The following is a 21,677-nucleotide window of genomic DNA, read 5'->3' as shown; positions in this document are numbered from 1 at the left end:
CAAAATAAAAGAGAAAAACTAAGCACAGATCAATAAGCTACCACACTTCACAATTTCAGGATTCAAAACTTTAATATTTCCATTTCCATTGATGTCCATGTTTTTACCTGTAGCCTCTCTTTAATGGAAAAGATGCAGCTTCTAAGTGGAGAGGGACAATGATCAATGAGTTGTTTCAGGTTTTGTTTTTCAGAACCAGGATGTCATGGCCATAAAAATCACTCCATAGTGAAGGCTGGCCTTGAACTCCGATCTTCCAACCTCTACCTCCCAAATGCTGGATTACAGAGATGTCCCACCACACCCAGCTTTTTCTTTTGTTTCTTCTTTTCTTTCTTCAAGGATTACTCTCTATTTCTGTCTAATTCAAAGTCGGGTGTTAAAAATATTCTGAACAACAGATGATGGTGGCACATACCTTTAATCCCAGCACTCTGGAGACAGAGGCAGGTGGATTTCTGTGAGTTTATAGCCAGCCTGGTTTACAGAGCAATTTCTATGACACCCAGAGCTACAGAAAGAAACCCTGTCTTGAAAAACAAAAACAAATAAAACAAAACAAAATTCAGAATCACTTATGGACTTAAACCTTTATCATTACTCTGGAGTACTTCTTGCCAAATGCCAGCTTTGGGACACCCACTCCCCAAGGACTTCAGGAACACCTCAGGTGCCAGGTGTAGTACTGAGCACAGTGGGATGAGCTGACAGTGACATGCCTAGGGTGAGAAGTGACTGTTCCCCTCAAGGGAGGCAGTGAAAGAAGTCTAGTTTGCATGGTGAGATGAAGTGAGCCATAAGATTCACTAGAAACCCCCCACTGTGAAGCCTGGGTACCTCCCCCACGAACTAACTAGCATGCTATAGAACTGTTTTAATAATGAGAAAAAGTAACCCGTAGTCCAGAGGAGGGAGTGCCCAACTCACAAAGGAAGGAGAAAATGCTAATTGCTCAAAGGGAACATTTCTCATCTGAAAAGAATTCAACTTTGTGAGCAAGAGATGATGTTTAGAAAGCATATTCCTACTTTGCTAAAGGGTATTTATGTAGTTGTTATTAACCCGAACAGGCAGACATGAGAATGCAGGTAGGCTAGATGAAAGAGACCTGGAAAGCTGAGGGCCCAGTCATACCAAACTGATGGAAACCTTGCTTACACAGTCGAAAGCCCAATCTGAACAGACATTGCCTCAAGAAAGGGGGGAAACGGGAAAGAGAAACACAGGGCAAGTAAACAGCAGTGGGTAAGAGACCACAGAGATCCGTTGGAGGAACAAAAGGGAATTCGTACAACTCCGTGGTCAGAAGCAGTAGCCAGAACATAACAGAAAAGAGCTATCTAGAAATGAAAAAAAAAAAAATGGTTTGAGATTAAAATACCCAAGATGAATCTGCCTTTTTTAGTTTTCAAGTTTCAAGTATAATAATCAATAAAACACTGAGTATAAAGCATCATTGTTGGGGTACATATTGAAATCGGAATTGTCAAATGCTATCATTTGAATCTTAAGTGTTCTCTAAAGCTCATGTGTCAAAGGCTTGGTCCCTGGCTGTGGCACCAGTGGGAAGTGGTGGAGCCTTTAACAGATAGGGCCCTATGAATATAAGCTAGGCTATTAGCAGAATGTTCTAGAAGGACCCTAGCCTCCTCTTCTCTTTTTTCCATTTCCCAGTCTGCATGATGTGAGCAGCTACCTTCTACCATGCACTATTTACCATTTACTATTTACAGAAACCTCCATGCTGACCAGCCCAAATCCATCTTTCCCACTTATCAGTTGTTTGTCTCCGGTAAATCGTATTTCAACACAGATGAAAAGCTAACACAAGTAACACTTGGGCAACACTCAGAATTTTTGGAGGGGTCTGACCTAAGGTTTAATAGCGACTCAAGCAGCTCTGAAAGACTAAAATCAGAGCAATACAACATCTTCAAATACCCAATTTTTGTTGTTTACTCAGACTGTACAGATCGGTCCATCAATTGACCAATCAATCAATCAGTCAAAGCCATTAAATCAGGTCAGAGGTTAAAAGTTGGAGAGTACAGTTTCAGACTTCAGGCCATCCAATGATCTCATAGCACCATATCATACAGTGCAAGTAGACAACTTGAAGTAGCCAGCTGGGATAGACTCACTAGCAACATAGCTGCTATTCCCGGTTTATCTACACACATGTTCTTGGGTGTGTTTGAATGCACAGATGGGTGTGTGTATGTAGGTACATATACATGCTTTATGGAACCAAAAATAGAATACCACTTCCCTAAACTTGGAACTGAATTTCTTATATTTTATTTTAAAATGCTAGTGTTTGGAAGTTGCCACATTCTAATGACTTACAAACATATAATACAATGAAAGGTTTTCTTCAGTAGAGGCGGGTGAATATGAAGTTAGGAGTACAGGGAGTGAAGGGGCATAGAGCCTACCTAGATGACTTTTAGCTTTAGCTGTCAACTTGACACAGCTATAGAGACCTTTAAGAAGAGAGAATTCAGCTGAAGAAATGCTCAGATCAGACTGGCCTATTGCCATGTCTCTAAGGCATCCTGTTAATTGGGAAATGATGTAAGAAAGACAAGCCCACTGTGGACTGTATCGTCCCTACACAGCTGGATCTGAGCTATATAAGAAAGTAGCCTTCCTCCATGGTTACCACTTTAAGCTGCTTCTTTGAGTTCCTGCTGTGGCTTCCCTGGATGATGGACTCTGAAGTATAAACACTGTCTTTTCTAAGTTTCTTTGGGTTATGGTATTTATGACAACAACAGAAAGCAAACTAGGGCAGCCTATAACCCTGTTACAGAAGTCCACTCAGATAACTCTTAGTGTCTCCTTAACAGGAGCTACCCAGAAGGCAATGCCTAGCCAATGCAGTCTGTGGATAAAAAGGTGGACACTTGGCTCTCAAAGTTTTCCTGGAGCGGAAAGTATGGGATGGCATCTCCCTCTTAGAGGGAAACCAGTACTGTGAGTCCAAGATTCATAGGAGCTGAAGAGAAAAGGGCTTATTTCTTTGATGGCCTCTAGGGGTCCCTGCCTTACCAATGAGTCTCACTGACAAAAGAGGAAAAGTCCAGTGTGGATAAAAACAGACTTTGGTCTGCAGCCTAAATCCTCAGTTCACAACAGTTCCCTAGTAGCTTTCTAGCTTGGAGCCCTTGGGGGTCTCTGCTCAAAATTTGTCCTTCATAGAGAGAAAATGGCAAAGCCCTTCAGACACTGAAAGTGACACCATGCTGAGATTCAAATGAGAATGTCCCCCATAGGTTCACATGTTTGAACACTTGGTCTCCAGTTGGTGGTGCTGTTTGGAGAAGTCATAGACCATTAGGAGGTAGAGACTTGCGGGAGGAAGTACATCACTAGGGGCAGTTTTGAAGGTTTATAACCTCACCTGCCCACCCCCCTCTTCTTTCTGTATATGGATGAAATATAATCACTGGGTCCTTGCTCTTTCCTCCATGCCTTCCTTGCCTATCTCAGCCATGATGAACTCTGACTCCAAAATCCTAAGCCAAAACAAATGCCTATGTTCTCTAAGCTGATTCCAGTTATAGCATTTATCACAACAGCAGCATGGTAACTAATATATATTTCTCTTTGCCCATCACGTTCTCCTCTTATTATTTATTTGCTTCAGGCTTTCTGTATGGTGAATGTATGTGTGAGGCTAGGTATGTGTATGCCACAGTGTGAAGGTCCCTGTGGCTTGATGGCCAGTCAGTCTAGCTAAGTCTGTGAAAGTCAGACTCAGTGAGAGACTGTGTCTCAAAAGCTAAGGGAGACATGGGCACACGCGCGTGCGCGCACACACACACACACACACACACATGCGCATGCGCACACATACATACATACATACACACACACCGAACATATAATTATATTGTTATTTTTAACTTAGGAAAATAATGATACTAAAAATAAAGCAAATTTGTATTATTGATCATCTGTTTAAATTATGTCCTACATATGAAAAGCTGTATCTTTTAAAATCTATACAACAGAAGAAAATAGCTAAGGACAGTATGTCTAGCATACTACATATGTTATAACTTATTCATTGTATCAGCAACAGCAACCCAAATATGTCAAATTGCACCAAAACCCCAGAATTGTAGCTACTGCCCTGAACAGATTATATAGTCCAGCTCCAAACTGGGCTCAAGGAAACTGTGTTGGTTTTCTACCATTGTGTCAAAACATCATGAAGACAATTGATTTTATAAAGAAAATGCTTATTCGGCTCAGTTTCAGTACCTGGTTTTTAATGTCTGTGGTAGAGAAAGCCTATTCAGATGTCTCTGTGTGTATTGCAGTATGTGTATACACATGTCTATGGAGTTCAAAGGTAGGTAAACATGTTAGCTTCTAGTCAAGGACTCAATTTTGCTGTGAATAACATGTAAACAATCAGATATGGCTTCATTGATGTAAAATTCTGTTAATAGAAATAGACTATGGGGATTCGTTGCCTACAACTGCTTTGGAGGCATCCCAGTCTAATCCAGTCAGCATGAGGATCCCCTGGACTTTGTAGGTGCTCACAGTCAGGTCTTAGAGGGGCCTGTCACTCTGCATTCAGAACAAGCTCTCAGTTGAGGTCGGACTGTGGCTCAGAAGTCCACATGGAAGGGACAGTAGTTCCTACACCAGCCTGCTACATCTGCAGGGTGACAAATGAAAGTCAGTACTGAGCATGCCACCCAACCCCAGATACTCTGACTTTATAATTAGTCAGGGGTACAGTTTGGCCATAGAATATTTTAGAGTTCGGATTCTAACATCCAACCATGTTTGGGAACTTCTGGTTTAGAGTACCTTTTTCTTTTAATCCTTCAATTTATCATTCCATGTTGAAATATTTATTTATGCTGCCTAAAGAAACATATTTTATTTTGGCACCCCCCCCCCAGCAAACTCCCCTGTATCCGAGAAAAGTCATTTAAAAGCCAGTAATTCGCCCTTTCAGCATCCTACCTGTATATAAACTCAATTTTGGGGAACATGTTATTTATCTGCCAGTTAAAAAGAAATGAACAGTGTAATATGTTATTACTTATAGCATAGAGTATTTAGTCTTCAGAGAAGATTCGGTGGGTGGGTAGTCATAACAGCATGGATAACATTTATTGTTTCATGTTTATGGTTAAATATCAGAAAAAGAATATGAATTAACAGTGGTAAAAATTCTGAGTCATTTTATGGAGGCAAATTATAGCAAGAAAAGCAAACAAATAAGATCAACACTAGACTATATAACCATAAAACTGGAAAACGCACTTTGGAACTTTAGGCTAACAAATAAAACCATTAGAGGAGAATAATTGTGAAGTAAGTTGAAAAATTTAATGATTACTTCTCATTCAAAGATCCTGTAACCATTTAATTTGTTTTTTTTTTTTTAAATATATTTCTTGCTATAGATTCAAGAAAGCAAAAGACAGATCCCTTTACAGTTCTCAGGAGAAATTACTTTTGACCAGGCAATATAGATTCTGAGTTGACTAGAAGAAAAATAATTCCAGAAGAAATGGGGTATAAGAAGCAGGAAGAAAAAAAAAAACAAAAGTAACTGGTTGTATGCAGAATGAGTTTTTCTTTACAAAAATGATAAATAAGAGTAATTTAAAGTAAAAATCTTTAGGATTAACTGGAAAATGAAGTAATAAAGGGAGAACAAAGAAAGAGGTAGCAAGGGAGTTGTATCATGGGATATATGTACACCTACACACATTCATACTCATTATTCAGTAAACTATCCTTTTAATAACAACCATTTAACACTCATCAAAACTGATCACATTATTGAGCTACAAAGAAATCTAAGTAAATTCAAACTATAGTAACCATCTAAGTTAGATGTACCACAAAGAAGAGAAAATAACAAAAAAATAAAAAATAAAAAATAAGAAAAGGAATAAACAGAGATGGGAATTGTGACATATACCCTCAAGTCCAGCAATTGGGAGGCAGAGGCAGGCAAGTCTCTGAGGCAAGACTACATAGGAGTTCCAGGCCAACAAGGGCTATATACTGATTCCTTGTCTCAAAAAAACAAGAGGGGGTGGCAGAGACAGAGAAGAAGGGAGGGAGTGACAGATGGAGAGAGGGAGGGAGGAACAGATGGAGGGAGGGAGGGACAGAGGGAAGAAAGGAAGAGAGCAAAATAATAAAGACTAGAGAAATATTCTTATATAAGAATTTAGTATGTGATAAAGAAGCAATCAGAAATCAAGTGTGAGATTAATTTTCAGGATAACATTTGACAATAGGAAAGATTCAGTCATTTTGTATCATAAATTAAAACAACTCAAGATGGATTAAAAACCAAAAGTAACACAAAGAAAACCGAAAGAAATGTACATATATACTTAGTAGACTATTTCAAAAGAGGTGAAAAGAATCAGAAAAGGTCTGAAATATCAGGTTCACAACTATGGAATAAGATCAAGTTTCTACAAGTTTTAAAACCAAGATACCCTGCTGAAATTAATACAATAATGGAAATGGTGCTATAGGTCATTTCTGACCCAGGGATGCAGTTCATTGGTAGAACACATACCTTGTGTGTGCAAAGCCCTCAGCTAAATACTTGGACTCCAAACAGATGCTTTTTAAAAAAATAATTTATTTGAAAATCAAGAGCATACTATATCCAAAATGTGGAAACAGAAAATCATGGAACAGGAACTATAAGTAGAAAAGAGCCATTTGAATCTATTATGTTTGTTGAGGTGAAGTGAAAGAAAGTTGTATCCCAGGCAAACTCAATTTAAAACAGACCAAATACTTAAATGTAGAGCCAAGGTAAGAGCCACCTATGTTTCAATGTGAATGGATGAATGGATTTTAATATGGTACATGTGCACAATGGAATATAATGAATGCATAGAAGAAGAGGAAAGGCCTGTTTGCAACAATATGGATGAACTGGGAGGATGAGATGTTATATGAGATAAGCCAGAGGAGGAGAGACAAATATTGCTTGGTCTCAATCATTCACTGAACCTGAAAAAGTCAATCTCATTGAACTGGAGAGTACATGGATGGTTCCCAGGAGCTGGAGCAGCTGATGGAGAGGCAATGGGTATGATTGCAGCTCTCTGATGTAAAATTTCAGCTAGACAAGAGGAATCAGTTCAAGAGAGTTACTGTACAATGTGCCAACTGTAATCGATACATGTATTGTGCAGATGCTGTTGAAAGATTAAAGAATAAAGGGAATGAAAATTACATGAAATGCAGCAAGCACTGTATTTATTACACATCACAACTAGCAATATATTTGAGTTTGCTTTAGGGAAATGACTGCAATGACATAGTCTTATAAATTTGAGGGTAGAATTACAAATTGATAAAACCCTTTTTAGAAGTAATTCAATACTATGAATCAAACTAATCCGTTTCTAGCAATAAAGCCCAAGATGTTATAACAAATACTATAGGAGCAAATATGTTCATTGCAAAATTATTCATTAAGGAAAACAGAAAGCAGCTTTAGCACTACAAGTCGGCCTCCTTAAGTATAGCTTCTTATGGATATTTTAAATGCACAAAGGAATGTAACAAGGAACACGTGACAGGAACATGATTGTATTGTTAAGTTACAGAAGGACATAGAAATTAGAATGGCGGGTACCAGGAGATACGAAGGGCAAAAACAGGAATTGCTTAATTCCTACGTGCATTCTAAATACCTATCTTACACCCACAGGTAAGTGTAGCACTTACCCATCATCAAACAAACTCTCTTTGCAGCAGACTGAATCCACTGCAGAAAAACACAACTGGTTAAACCGCAAAGAACAACCAATCATGGGCTTCGTGACCCCAATGGATACAGTACAACCCCTGCCCTCAAGCCTTAGGAAACATCACAGCAAGGGGGGCAGAAAGGTTGTCAGAGCCCAAGGACCCAGAACTCTGCTGTGCTATCATATTTCCTATAAATGTCAAGGAAGCTACACCTCCTATGCTTCAATAATGTGGCTTCCAAAATACCGCCTGAACAACAATAACAGTAGACATGCCATGTGGAAGGGGAAAATCTCATGGGGTCCTAGACTAAGAACTACAGACAACCAATGACTTCTGAGAAAGGGAGAATTTGTTTTCCCATGGATAAGCCCCCTAATTATTTATCCAATTCCAAGTGATGAACACTGAAATCATACACATAAAGAAACACTAAACAGACTGACTCATCAGGCTGTATTTATACATTTGTGCATCTAAATATATATGTGACAATAACAATAAAATAATGAGAGGCCATGAATGTGAAAGGAGGTAGGGAGAAGGTACATGGAAGGGGCTATACTGAGCAAAGGGAAGGGAAAATGATGTAATTTTATTTTTAATAAAAATTATATATTAAAAAGAATTTAAGGTTTGGAAGATGTAGATATCTGTTTGCAACAATGCAAAGTACTACCTAACTAACTATGTGTTTAAAAGTGGTTACGATAGTCAGGCTTTAAGTTCCATTTTCTTTATCACTACAAGCTTTCAAGGCACTGGGGAAATAGGGAATGTTTGCTATGCATACATGAGTACCAACATAAAAAGCCAGGTGTGGCCATACACACACTCTTGGAACCCCCATTGCTGTGGGGGACAGAAACAGGAGACTTGCTGGTCACCTGCCTAACCACAGCTTAAATGTGAGAAACCCTGTCAAGAAATAGAGTAGGATATGTAACATCTTCCCCTGGCCTCTCCTGGGAGCACCCCCCCCACACACACACACACCTGCATATGTCACACACATAAACCACACATACACATTTTTTAAATTCATTTTGTAAGATTTATTTTCATCTTTAGTGTGTGTGTGTGTGTGGGGTGTAAGTATGCTCATGTGAGTACAGGTACCTGGTGTAGTCAGAAGAGGGTGTTAGACCCTCTGGAGCTAGAGTTAAAGGCGGTTGGGAGCCACCAGACACAGGAGCTGGGAACTGAATCTGGGTGTTCTGCAAGAGCAATGCATTCTCTTAACTCCAGGGTCATCTCTACAACCCCTTAATCAATTAATTTGTAAAAGGTTCTTGAAGTAGTCACTTGAAAGTGTTTTTAAAAAGGATAAAATGCATATTTCCTAAGTAAAACTACAAAATATAATATATAAAAATTAAAATTTACGGGTTGTGGTGGAATACACCTTTAATCCCAGCACTTTGGAGGCAGAGGCAGATAGATCTCTGATGGAGACCAGCCTTGTCCACAGAGTTCCAAGACAGCCAGGGAGGGCTGTTACACTGAGAAACCCTGTTTCAAACAATAAAAAAATTAAAATTTATATGAAATGAAAATAATGATTATATTATCTATATAAAATTAGGTTTACTTTTTAGATTTTTGAGATGTTTTACATTTTAAGAATCCTTTAAATAATGTTGACACCCAAGTTTTTAGCTTATAATTATTTTGTGATGGTATTATGAAGTCAGTGGCAAATTAGGACTGCTGCCTAGGTCTTCTTGGCTCTAAGGCCTATGTTCACATCCAGAATTTAGTCACTTGAGGTCACCAACTCTAGGAAAGGAGGCCCCTCAGTAAGTGCTATCATCTCAAATGTTTAAACTTGGTGACACAGGCGTAACCCCAGGTTAGAGGTCCCCAAGAGCTAGGGCTATAGAATCACAGCAGTGACTGAAGGTATACAGATAGAATCAAGTGCCCTTTCTTAAATGAGGAATTGGTAGAGTTAAACAGATAAGCAGGTCATTGATTAATCATTCATTGTTCAGACCCCTGGTATCCCAAGAGTTTTGATTATGTGAGGTCCTGAGAGAATACTGGACAGAAATCACATGAACAAACACATCTGGCCTGAGGCAGAAAGCCTGTCCAGGCTCTGCAATTTGCTATTTTCCTTTCACTTTTGCTCTTTAATCTTTAAATCCAAAGCTGGAAGATTCTAATAAACCTCTGTTGTTTCCAATCCCTGCAGCCCCATGCAAATCCCAGAGAGCAGTTGTTTTTGTGCTGTCTGACAAGGTCACTCCCTTGAAGACCAGGGGAAGTTAAGTCAAACTAAGAGCATTAGAGTGTAAGGGCTGCATACCACAGGAGGAGGCTTCTTCAGGGTGGTCCCATGTACCTTGGCTGTTGGGAAGTTTAACTACTTGTTCCTCACAGCTCTCTTCTCCCCACCCAGCTATAGACCTTCTGTGCAAACAAGGTTGTTTTCAAAACTTTCCAGTGTGCAGTGCAGTTGTGCCTTGACCCCAGGTGAGGGAGGTGCATGACTTCCTCCTATGCTTAGCCCATCTCCTGGCTTGGGTATATAAGCCCATTACTCTCTGTAATAAACAGTGGTGGTAGCAACAGCTTCTTCTTAACTTCTCTTGATGGTCTGTTAAGTGTTTCAATCCCGACACCTTCCGCCAAGCTCGGTCTCAGGCCGTGCTTGGCTATTAAAGGGCCACCTTGTATCCTCAGCTTGGGTGCCACTGGAGCCATCTACTGTTTAGTCCCAACTTAGAGGAAACTAATGCCTCTCCTTCCTTAGTGTAGGTGTGGGGGCCTGTGTTTCTTGCTCACAAACACTCCTAGACCTTTGTTCCTCCAATCAAAGGAACATTCCTTGCTAGTCTAACACTCTTACCAATCATTTCCCAGGGTAATAGTTGAGGCTGCTTTGTTCTTCTCAGCCTTGACCCTCTGACAGATACTAAACAAGAAGCCATATTCACAGTGTGATCAAAACCTATCCATTGGTCCATTTGGTAACTCATTCATTCACCCACATATGAGAGCTGATTTCCTGTTCTCCACCAACCACTCTGTACTAGCCAATGAAGGCTCAAGGATGGTGCTCCTGCTTCTGGAGTTTTCTATGGGAATAGATGGGCCAGAGTAGGGAAATCATTTTTGAATGGGAACAGTCTTGATTCTACCACTTAAACAAAACCCTCCTCTTTATTGTCAGGAACAGAACCATGACCCAAAGCACTTTAACCCCTAACTTGGTCAAGAGTCTGAAAGCGGATCTGCCTGCGTCACTTTGTCCCCCGACCCACCAGGTTTCTCTTCTGGCTTGTAGAAAAGACACAGCTTTTCTGACATTGATCAGAGAATAAGGCTCCTGCCTATGAACCCTTGCATGCTTTCTATCTCATGCATAGACATTCCCCCCAACCCTTATTTTGCACTAGAAGGCTTTCTGTGACCTGTTCTTTGCTTGTGGCATTCCTGCAGCTATCCTTCACATTCTGTCTCTGCATCAGGACCATCTCACAATTAATTTGCAGCGCAGGGCCTTCTTTTCTGTGTCTTCTCTCTCAAGTGTTCTTCTCCCAGATCATTGCAAAGCTAAATCTCAGAAGCCTTTGGTCAATCCATCTGGTGAATCCCCCAATTCCACTTTATTTATCTTCACAGTATTTACCTCTATCTAATTTACTTCCATTTTTTTTATATACTTGGACCATTTTCCTACCTATTCCCAATAACCACAGGAGCCCATTCAACCCTTTCTTCCTCTTCCCCCTCCAGCTCATCATCCTCTAGCATTCCTGGCCTCCTGACAATGAATGAATGTATTCATGTGAACACCTCTTAAGTAGTAGTAGGTTTACTTTATTACTAACATTTCATCAGGCAACAGTCTTTTTTTCTCTTGACCACCCCATTCAGTGTTCAGACTCTTGCAAGCGTGCTACTTTGCTACAAAAGTCTTTGCAATAAAGGGAGAGGGAATAAAACAAGCCAGTGGACATGCTCACATGAATATTCTGACTCCAGACAGTTCATCTAAAAGACGTCCTTTTTGTCATTGCTAATGAAAAAGATTGACTAGACTCACCAATCACTTGCTCGCTAATTGGAATTTTGCTAGGCATAATTAGATTAGGCAGGGTTATTTGAGTTGAGCCTATCCACATCAGAATTCTAAGCTGGGTTCCAAAGGGACAATATTTCATTTTAAAGAAGCTTCTGGTACTGCTGATGTTCTAGAAATAAAGCTAAGATTGGGATTTTTTTTTGTCTGAAAATGTAAATTTCAGCCATTTATTTGAAACTGCTATGCATTATAGATGGCCAGACAAAACCAAATCCCGATTATTGGAAGGTAGCTGAGAAAAGAAAATCTGCCTAGAGGACTTTCCTTTATGGTACCTGCTGAGTACAGATAATGAAACCTCACACAAGGCAGGCAGGATCACGTCACCATAGCCACATGAAAGGATAGAAGAAAGTAAACTGCAGCTCTCATTGCTTTTCTAGGAAAAAATCATCCATAGCTTACACACCTCTCCAGGAATCTCTGATCCACTAAAAATTACTGCCACTTACTAAAAGAAGGCAGCTCTAGTCACCTGCAGGACTTTCCCAAGGATTATCTTTAAAAGCACAATGACATTTGGGAGAGCTAGAGACTAGTCAAAGTCATCTAAAAACGAAGGCAGAGATTTCAACCCCGCTGGGTAGCCAACAAAACATGGAAAGGAGGTGCCTACTATCCCCCAGCACACAGACATACAAACAAACACACAACACAGCACAACATTTCCTTCAATGCTGTGTCATGGAAGGATGCTACCTGAGGATATGGAATACTTTGGGAGGATGACTATAGTCTTACCCCAAGAAGAGCAAACCCTGCAGCAAGCCACCAGTGACTGCCAGAGGTTCTCTGGTTCTTCCTTCTTGGGAGCCACTGGCCCAGACCTCACTCTGTAACCTTTGTGGAACAAATCCCCCAGAGACTTCCTGCGACGTCTTCTAGGAGTATGCACCTCAGTGGTGGTGGTGCTAGGTGGATGGTGGTACACCAGAATCTTGCTGGGGATCATGGCAAAGGCAGGCAGGAGAATTGAGCTGTAGACTCCCTTTGGGTCTGCTTATGCTCAAGCTGATGTTCTAGAAAGACCTGGAAGGAGTCCATGCTCCTCTGACCTGTGTTGCAGACAATTCCTGTTGTCCCACACAGTGGCATTCAGTGAAGTAAATGTCCTCTCCTACCACAACTGGCAAGTGGGCTCAGATGCACCAGCCATATCAGGAAGGCTACAGAAGGGCGGGGACCACTCTGCCACATTGTCCTACAAGCTGCTCTATCAGCTTCATCCTGGGAATTATCACATAAGCTCCTTTGGACATGGCTTAGTGGATGGGAAGAGAAAAAGCTACAATCCCTCAAATCAATTGCTACAGAGCAGGGTGTGAGAGGGGCTGCAATTTGGGATCCATCAAGTCACTTCTTTTATGTTAGTGGCCTTATTTGACAATTGGGTGAGCTTATAGGGAGGACCTCTTTATAAAATGTGATACACAGTTAGAGAGAAAAACTGAAAGACTCCTTTATCTTTTGCCACACCTTTCCTCCACAGGAAAATCCTCTACTGTGAAGCAGTGAGCCAGGAAGGCAGTCTGCTGTCCCAAGGAAGGTGGGCTTAGGTCCTACCATCAGTACTCCTGCCCCATTTCCCAACACTCCCTGTCCTAAGCATCTATCTGCATATTGACTAGAGCCTTGTTTTTGGACTCGCTCCCTTAAATGTACATATCCAAGCTTTACAATGTGGCAGCATTTAGAGATGAGTTTTGGTGAGTTCTGTGAAGGTTGAACCTCCCTAATGCAAGCAGCTCCCTTTTAAGACAGACACCAGTGAGCTTATTCATCCCATTTTTCTGCCACGTGAGCACTCTGTGAGAAGCCCTCGTCCTTTTTCCTTGATCTCAGGCTCCAGCCTCTAGAACTGTGGGAAAATAAATCTGTATTCTTTGAGTCAGCCAGGCCGCATGCTATGGCAACCCAAGGAGACTAAGTCTGTATCTCCAGGTGCAATGTATAAACAGAAATAACGTAGCCAGAGAAAGAGGGAAAACACTAAAGATATAAACAAGAAAATACTCAGATTCTCTAAGTTACCATAACTGGTCCCATCACTGTTTTCAGACGTCTAGGAGACTTAAAATAGGCAGGCAGAATTTTCAACATAGGTTAGTGTGTCACCTAACCACTATGTGCAAAGCATCTATGACAGCTGGAACATTCTGTCAGATACTGAGTGCTTCTGCAATCTAACAGGAACATAGAAGTCCAGTAGGGGTCAAGTTATGGGGGAAGGGAGAATAGAAAGGTTCTCTTGTAGTGTGGTTACTCAACAATTTGGGTCAGGTCTGCAAAGGAAGAGTAAGCAGCTACCTTACAATTCCCTTCTGCCGACCTGTGTATATACACATGTGTATAACATATAAATGTGTAACATGCTGTGATGTATTTACTAAAAATGACTACACACTAGTTCTGAATCACAATGATTGAGTAGCAAAGAAGCAGTTGAATGCAGATGGCAAAGCCAAGGACAGTGCTACACACTTTGATCCCAGCACTCAGGAGACAGAGGCAGGCAGAACTCTGTGAGTTCAAGGCCATCTTGGTCTTCCTAGAATGTTCCAGGCCAAAGACCCTGTCTCTCTCTCTCTCTCTCTCTATATATATATATATATATATATATATATATATATATATATATATATCTGTGAGAGATAGAAATTTATAAAAAGTTGAGACAATAAATGGACTTGTTTAGCTTTTTAAAAACAACAACCTTCAATGTGTTTAAATGGGAAAAAATAAAAAATGACAGGAAGCTAACTGTGCAACACAAAGTTATCAGAAAAGATGGATACACATGTCATGGGCACTAAGAGAATAACAAAAAACATGAAGAATATTGTACATATAATTTTAACAACCAAATGAAAGGAACATGTTTCATTAAAAGTACAACTTCCTCAAACCGATACAAGAAGAATTAGAAAACACAAACAGCCATATTCTTCATTAAATAAAAAATCCAAATTTCAGTTAGAAACATTCTCACAAAGAAAATTTCAGATTGAGTTGGTTTCTAGTGAAGTGATCTGATGGGAGATGTCATTCTGTATATGTTTCTCATACTGGTTAATGAATAAAGCACTGTTGGCCAATAGGAAAGGAAGATAGGAGGGACTAGGAGACAAGGAGGAAATAGGAAGTAGTAAGGAGGAGTCAAGATGGAGAGTCTGAAGAAAGCAGTATGCCGCTGGCTCCCCGGTAAGAGAAATACATAGATCAGCAGAAATGGGTTAATAATTAAGGCAGAGCTAGCCGATAAGAAACAAGTAACCAGGCCAACAGTATTGTATCAAATACAGAGTCTCTGTGTATTATTTGGGGCTGGTGGCATGGCAGCAGGACAAGACCGGGCTGCGGCAGGCAAAAAACCGTATTCGTTACAAATGGCGCCCACGTGGTTAATAAGAACTTCCACTTAAAATTTAACAAAAGCTTAAAAACAGGTTTTAGAAACAAAAGAACAGAGACAAGCAAGGTTTCTTGGTAGCAGCATTTTTCTCAGTTGAACTCTGCTTTACTAGAGACAAGCAGATATTCGCGCGGCTCCTTTAAGGGAAGATTCCTTACTTTGAATAAGCGGCAAAAAAAAAAAAAAAAAAAAAAAAAAACGCACAGCTTTTAAATAACTCTGCTAACAATTTATTGGTGTGTATGAGAGATGGCAATGGCAGTGACCACATCTCCAAGCCGGCAGCATGCTTTCTGGGTGGCAACGCAGACCAAGGCGGTGAGCACAGCTCTCAGTGCTGGTGGTAAAAGTACCCGCCACCATCTTTGGTAAACCGCGGCTGACACAGCTATGACTTTCATTTTAGCAAAGTTGTTGTTTACCAGATAAAAGACTTGTGGCCAGACAAAGATAAAGATTTACAGTAAAGACAGATTCATATTAAGAAAAACCTCTAAAGGTTTACAGTGTGTTTTAAAATATACGTAGACATGAAAAGAAAAATGGTTTTAAAGAGACAAAGAGGAACTGGGTGTTGTAGCACACGCCTTTAATCCCTGCACTCAGGAGACAGAGGCAAGCAGATCTCTGTGATTTCAAAGTAAACCTGGTATGCAGAGTGAATTCCAGGACAGATAAGAGTTACACAGAGAAACCCTGTCTCAAAAAATAAAAAGTAAAAGAAACAGAGTAATAATAAAGCCACGTAAAGATGAAAAGCTCAGAGAGAATCTGGTTACTGTATGCTATTGTATTGTCTCTGCATTCTTTGACTACTGAGAAAATAACAACAATTGATAAAGGAAATGTTGCTCGATTAATTCAACTTATATATTTTAAAAATGCTTTGACTCCAACATTTAAGTTCAAGGACAAGTTACTGGGGAAAAGGATTTCTATTTTTGTTTCCACAGAAAATGAAAAGCTCTGGATTCCTTCCAGACAAAGGTGGTTTGATCAAGCCAGGCCCCCTGAAACAGAGTCGCTGGTGATCCAACATTCAAAACAGCTTGGACAAAGCAGCCTCGCAGACTACAACCAGGATTTCTTAGGATTCCTCCATGACAGCGCCCCCTATCAGCAGGAAGTAGTTTGGAAAGAACAACGCCCAAATTCCCAAATATTTATAAATGTTTGTTTTCATTTAAATGGACTTGGGTATAAATGGTTAATGATCACAGCCAGTTCTTTTTAAAGGTAAAAAGGGAATTATGGTATAGATATGAATACTTTGTTTTGGAATTGATTTTCATTTATTGATACAATTTAAGGTTAGTTTTGTCATATGTATATTTCTCCTCTTGTTTGTATAGCTCATTTAGAAATGTAATGTATAATGTAGTACAGATTATAGATAATTACCTATGATAGTCAAAGCTTAGAGTTTAGTTAGGGTTTTCAAGATACACAGAGATGTATTTAAGATAGATAGGAATTCTTCAAACCTTTCAAAGACCTACAGAATATGGCATTTAAAATGGTTTAGGGTTTTACTTGACAATGAGACATAATTGCTCCTGGTAACACCACCTGCGTCAAAAAGGAAGATGGACATTAAAGAAACACGTTATGGAGTTTACTTCCAATATGGCAAGACTAGCCATTTGGACAAAATACTGCTCTTGTCTGGACTGTTTGACTTTGTGCTATATAAACTGGACATGCAGGGCCACAGAAAAGTGACTGCTGATTCACGATGGACATTGCTACAGAGTTCCTGCTTCATGGAAGAGTCTGCGAGACAGTATGCAGGACACAGAGAAAAGTGACTGATAAACTGCCAATACAAGAAGACAGTTTAAAGTTTCCTGCATTGCTGAAGAGTCTGCCAGACACACTATGGCCTATGGGCTGAAGATGGAAGATTACAAAAGAACTTTGGGTGACCAGGCAGTGAGTTGTCTCTGTCATTTCTAGAGTTTATACTATCCTTCTGTGGTCTTTGAGGGACTTGAAGACAGTTATGGTTACAGTTTTCCTTAGTATTAAAGATAAGTTACTTAGACTTTAGACACACAAAGATATGATAGATGATGGAATATTTTCTTCAAATCTTGCTAAATGTTAATGGACTAAATAGTGTTAACTGTGATTCTTATTTGATAACTGTTATGTGATATATTTTGCTATGTTAAGGTTAAAACCCTTCTTTTTATTTAGACAGAAAAGAGGAGATGATGGGAGATGTCATTCTGTATATGTTTCTCATACTGGTTAATGAATAAAGCACTGTTGGCCAATAGGAAAGGAAGATAGGAGGGACTAGGAGACAAGGAGGAAATAGGAAGTAGGAAGGAGGAGTCAAGATGGAGAGTCTGGAGAAAGCAGTATGCCGCTGGCTCCCCGGTAAGAGAAATACATAGATCAGCAGAAATGGGTTAATAATTAAAGGCAGAGCTAGCCGATAAGAAACTAGTAACTGGCCAACAGTATAATATCTAATACAGAGTCTCTGTGTATTATTTGGGGCTGGCGGCTTGGCGGCGGGTCAAGACCAGCAGGCGGCAGGCGGAAAAACCGTACACGTTACAGTGATCTCTGAATATCAATGGAGAGTATTATACCAGTCTTGTGTAGGTTCTTTTAGAGAGCACAATATGACTTGTTTTATGCAGCCAGCATAACCAAAATGACAAAATCTGATGAAGACATCATTTGTTGGTAAGACATATTGATCTGCACTTTTAATAAAACCCAAAACTTGTTAAAATACAAATCATGAGAAAATATACTAAACTGGTATATCAGATATCTTATGAAACTACAAATCAATACTACTTAGATACAACTAGTAAATCATAACAATGGCTAAAGTTGGAAATTTATTTCTTAGAGGCTGGAGAGATATCTCACTGAACCTAGTACTTGCAGTGCAAGCATAAAGACCTGAGTTCAGATGCTCAGCACTTATATAAAATGGTAAGCATGTGTAGAACCCCACAGAAGAGTGTGAGGAAGGATTAGAGAAACCAGAGAGGTTGAGGAAACCACAAGAACAGGGCCCACAGAATCAACTAAGCAGGACTCAGAAAGGCTCAAAGAGACTGAAGTGGCAACCATGGAGTCTACATGGGTCTGTGCTAGATCCTCTGCAAATATGTTGTGGTTGTTTACCTTGAGGTTTTTGTAGGACTCCTAACAGTTAAAAGCTGGGTTATCTCTGACTCTTTTGCCTTCTCCTTGATATGCAGGATTGTGTCCATTGTTATTGGTATGCCATGTTCAATAGATATCCTTGGAGGCCTGCTCTTTTCTGAGGAGAATGGAGGAGCAGTGGATAGGGTGGAGAGAAGAGGTATGGGCAGATACTAGGAGGAGTAGAGGAAGGGAAGGATGTGGTCAGGATGCATTGTGCCAGACAATAATAAATAAAAAGAATAAAGAATAAAATCTGAGCATGATGGTGTGTGTCTATGATCCCAGTGCTGGGTAGGTGCAGACAGGTTGGTTACTGGAGTTCAGGGGTCATCCAATCCAGGCAGTTGATAGGCTCAAGGTATAATGAGAGGCCCTGTCTCAAAAAAAAAAAAAAAAAAAAAAAAGAAAAGAAAAGAAAAGTGTAGAGCAATACAGGAAGACATTTGACATTGACTTCTGGCCTCTATTTGTATTCACATGCACTCATATACACACATACATCAACAGAGAAAGGAAGGAAGGGAGGAAAGAAGGAAGGGAGGGAGAGAGGAAGGACGGAAGGCAAAATAAAAGCAAAGATGTCTCTCAAACATTGGTCAAGAAATGAAGTCACTGGCACCAGCAGGAGCATCAGTTAGAATCTTCCCTGGAAAGCTTAAGTTTCTGACAGAGTAAGCCTGTACCCATTTTTTTGACCCAGAAACTCCATTTCTATGTATTTACTCAAGAAGAATAATAACATTTGCCCATAAAACCATGTGTACAAGGATGCTTATAACAATTTTATTCAAATTAACCTAAATGGCCATCAGCAAATGATCAATAAACAAATCATGCCATATCCCTGTAATGGAATACCATCCCACTCCCCCACCCCCGCAAAAAACAAAAAAAACAACAACAAAAAAAAAAACAGGCTACTGAGATACAACAGCATATATGAGTCTCAGAATCCTTGCTCTGTATGCAAGAAACTACACAAAAAACAAAAGAGAATATGTTTTCGATTACATGGCATCCAAGAAGAGGAAAAAAAAGTAACCTAGAGTGAGATAAATTAAGACAACTGCTCATTATGTTTGATGGATACTGAGGTTGAATATTGTTTTTATCCTCTTAGGGCCCATTTTGGTTACAGCATTAGTACCCAGGGTGGTTCTGTTTGGGAGATAGTGGGACCATTAGGACATGAGACATAGTGGAAAGTCTCTAAATCACTGAAAACATGAAGTATTCCTTGTGTGACTCTTTCAATCTTTATGAGAATAGAAATAGTGACTGATGCATAGAGCTATTGTAAGGAACAAACAAATGTACCTCTATCATTACAGCTGTCCTTGGCATATAACCCAGATATGGTACTAGGCAAGCCAGAGATACAAATGTGAGTTTCTATCAATTAGTTAATTCTCAAGGAACACCTCATCTTGTAGAGAGCCTTATAATCTATCCTTGTTTTTAGCTAGGATAGTGCTAGGATGCCAAATGTCCCCCAAAGATCTATGTACTAGAAGCTTGGTCTCCAGGATGGCACTACTGGGGCAGTGGAACATTAAAGAGGTAGGGGTCTAGTGTGGGGTCTTTAGGTCACTGAGGACAAATAGGGGCAGTAGGACACTGGCTGAGTTCTTCCCTATGGTTTTTAGCCATAAAAATGAATGGTTTTGCCACAATATACTGTCTCTTCACAGACCTAAAGGCAATGGATTATAGATGGATCCCAAACCCTAAACCAAAATATGTTTTTTTTTTTTTTCCCTCACTATAAGGCTTGGTGGTTTAAAAAAAAATGGGCCCTAAAGGGAGTAGCACTATTAGGAGGTATAGCTTTGTTGGAGTAGGTGTGGCCCTGTCAGAGGAAGTGTGTCACTGGGGGGATGGGCTTCCAGGTCTCCTATGCTCAATCTATGCCCAGTAACACAGTTTACTTCCTGTTGCCTGTGGATCAAGTAGTAGATCTCTCAGCTCCTTCTCCAGCACCATGGCTGCCTGCATGCCACCATGTCCTGCCATGATGATAATGAATTAAACCTCTGAAATTGTGAGCCAGCCTAATTATATGTTTTCCTTTTGTAAGAGTTGCCATGGGCGGGTTGCCTTTTCACAGTAATAGAAAAACCTATTTAAGACAAAGGTATCTTATTACAAAGAAACCTGAAGTTTCATTTTAATGGAATACACACCAGACCCTTAGCTCGGTTTCCTTGCACATTCACTGATGCCTGATACTCTTTTGAAGAGGTGGCATTCTATAATTCACACTGCCAGAGAAACTAGGATACAAGGAGGAACCTAAGAGATTCATACAAGGTCCTTCATAGAAGGGGAAAGGAGCAAGGTATCCTGAGCATATTGGGAGTTGGGGGGGGCAGTGAGTGGAGAGGGAGTTAAGAGAAAGAGAAGGGGAGGAGAGGAGAACTTGGGGGGACTAGGAAGATTGAGTTGGGGGATGAATAGAAGAGAGAAAGAGTGAGAGAGAGAGAGATTATAGATTTGAAGAAAAAACTGACTCTAGAGAAATATCCAGAGACCTCCCTACAAGGATGACCCCAACTAACAATCTGAGCAACAGTGGAAAGGCTACCTTAAGTGGAAAGGCCTTTCCTTGATAATGAGATTGCTAACTAACTTATATGCCCTCATCTAGTAGCTGATGGAAACAGAAGCAGATACACACAGCTAAAAACTGAGGCAAACTCCTGGAATCCAGTTGCAGAGAGGAAGGAATGATAAGAAAAGGGTCAAGACCAGGCTACAGAAACCCACAGAGACAGCTGACCTGAACAAGTGGGAGCTCATGGATCCCCAGACTGATAGTTGGGGAACCAGCATTGGACCAACTCAGATCCCCTGAACGTGGGTCTCAGTTAGAAGGCCTAGGCAATCTAAGGGACCTCTGACAGTGGAACCAGGATGTATCCCTGGTGCATGAAAGGACTTTGGGATCACATTCCCCATGGAGGGATACTCCCTTAGCCTAGAGGCAGGAGGGAGGGACTAGTTTCTACTCCAAATGACTTGACATATTTTTATTTTCCCTCTTGGAAGGCATCCACCTCCCTGTGGAGTGGAGGGGGCTGCGATGGGAGAGGTGTCGGGGGGGGGCATGGGAAGGAGGGAGAGGGAACTGGGATCAATATGTAAAATAATAAATATATATTAAAAGGAAAAAGAAGAAGTGGCATTACACAGGAGGAAAGGTCTGGGATCAGATTATCATGCTGAATT

General features: G+C 40.3%; 1 protein-coding gene across 24 annotated transcripts in view; it reads right to left on the bottom strand.

The window, feature by feature from the left end:
- The window catches only part of Kcnma1 (potassium calcium-activated channel subfamily M alpha 1), a 707,058-nt gene that overhangs the window by 233,900 nt on the left and 451,481 nt on the right, over window positions 1–21,677 (bottom strand). The gene's annotated exons all lie outside the window — the stretch shown is intronic.

The sequence above is a fragment of the Phodopus roborovskii genome, unplaced genomic scaffold (assembly GCF_943737965.1).
Source record: "Phodopus roborovskii unplaced genomic scaffold, PHOROB, whole genome shotgun sequence".
Lineage (NCBI taxonomy): Eukaryota > Metazoa > Chordata > Mammalia > Rodentia > Cricetidae > Phodopus > Phodopus roborovskii.
Note: the sequence above shows the minus strand (reverse complement) of the source record. Positions and strands in the feature narration are given on the sequence as shown.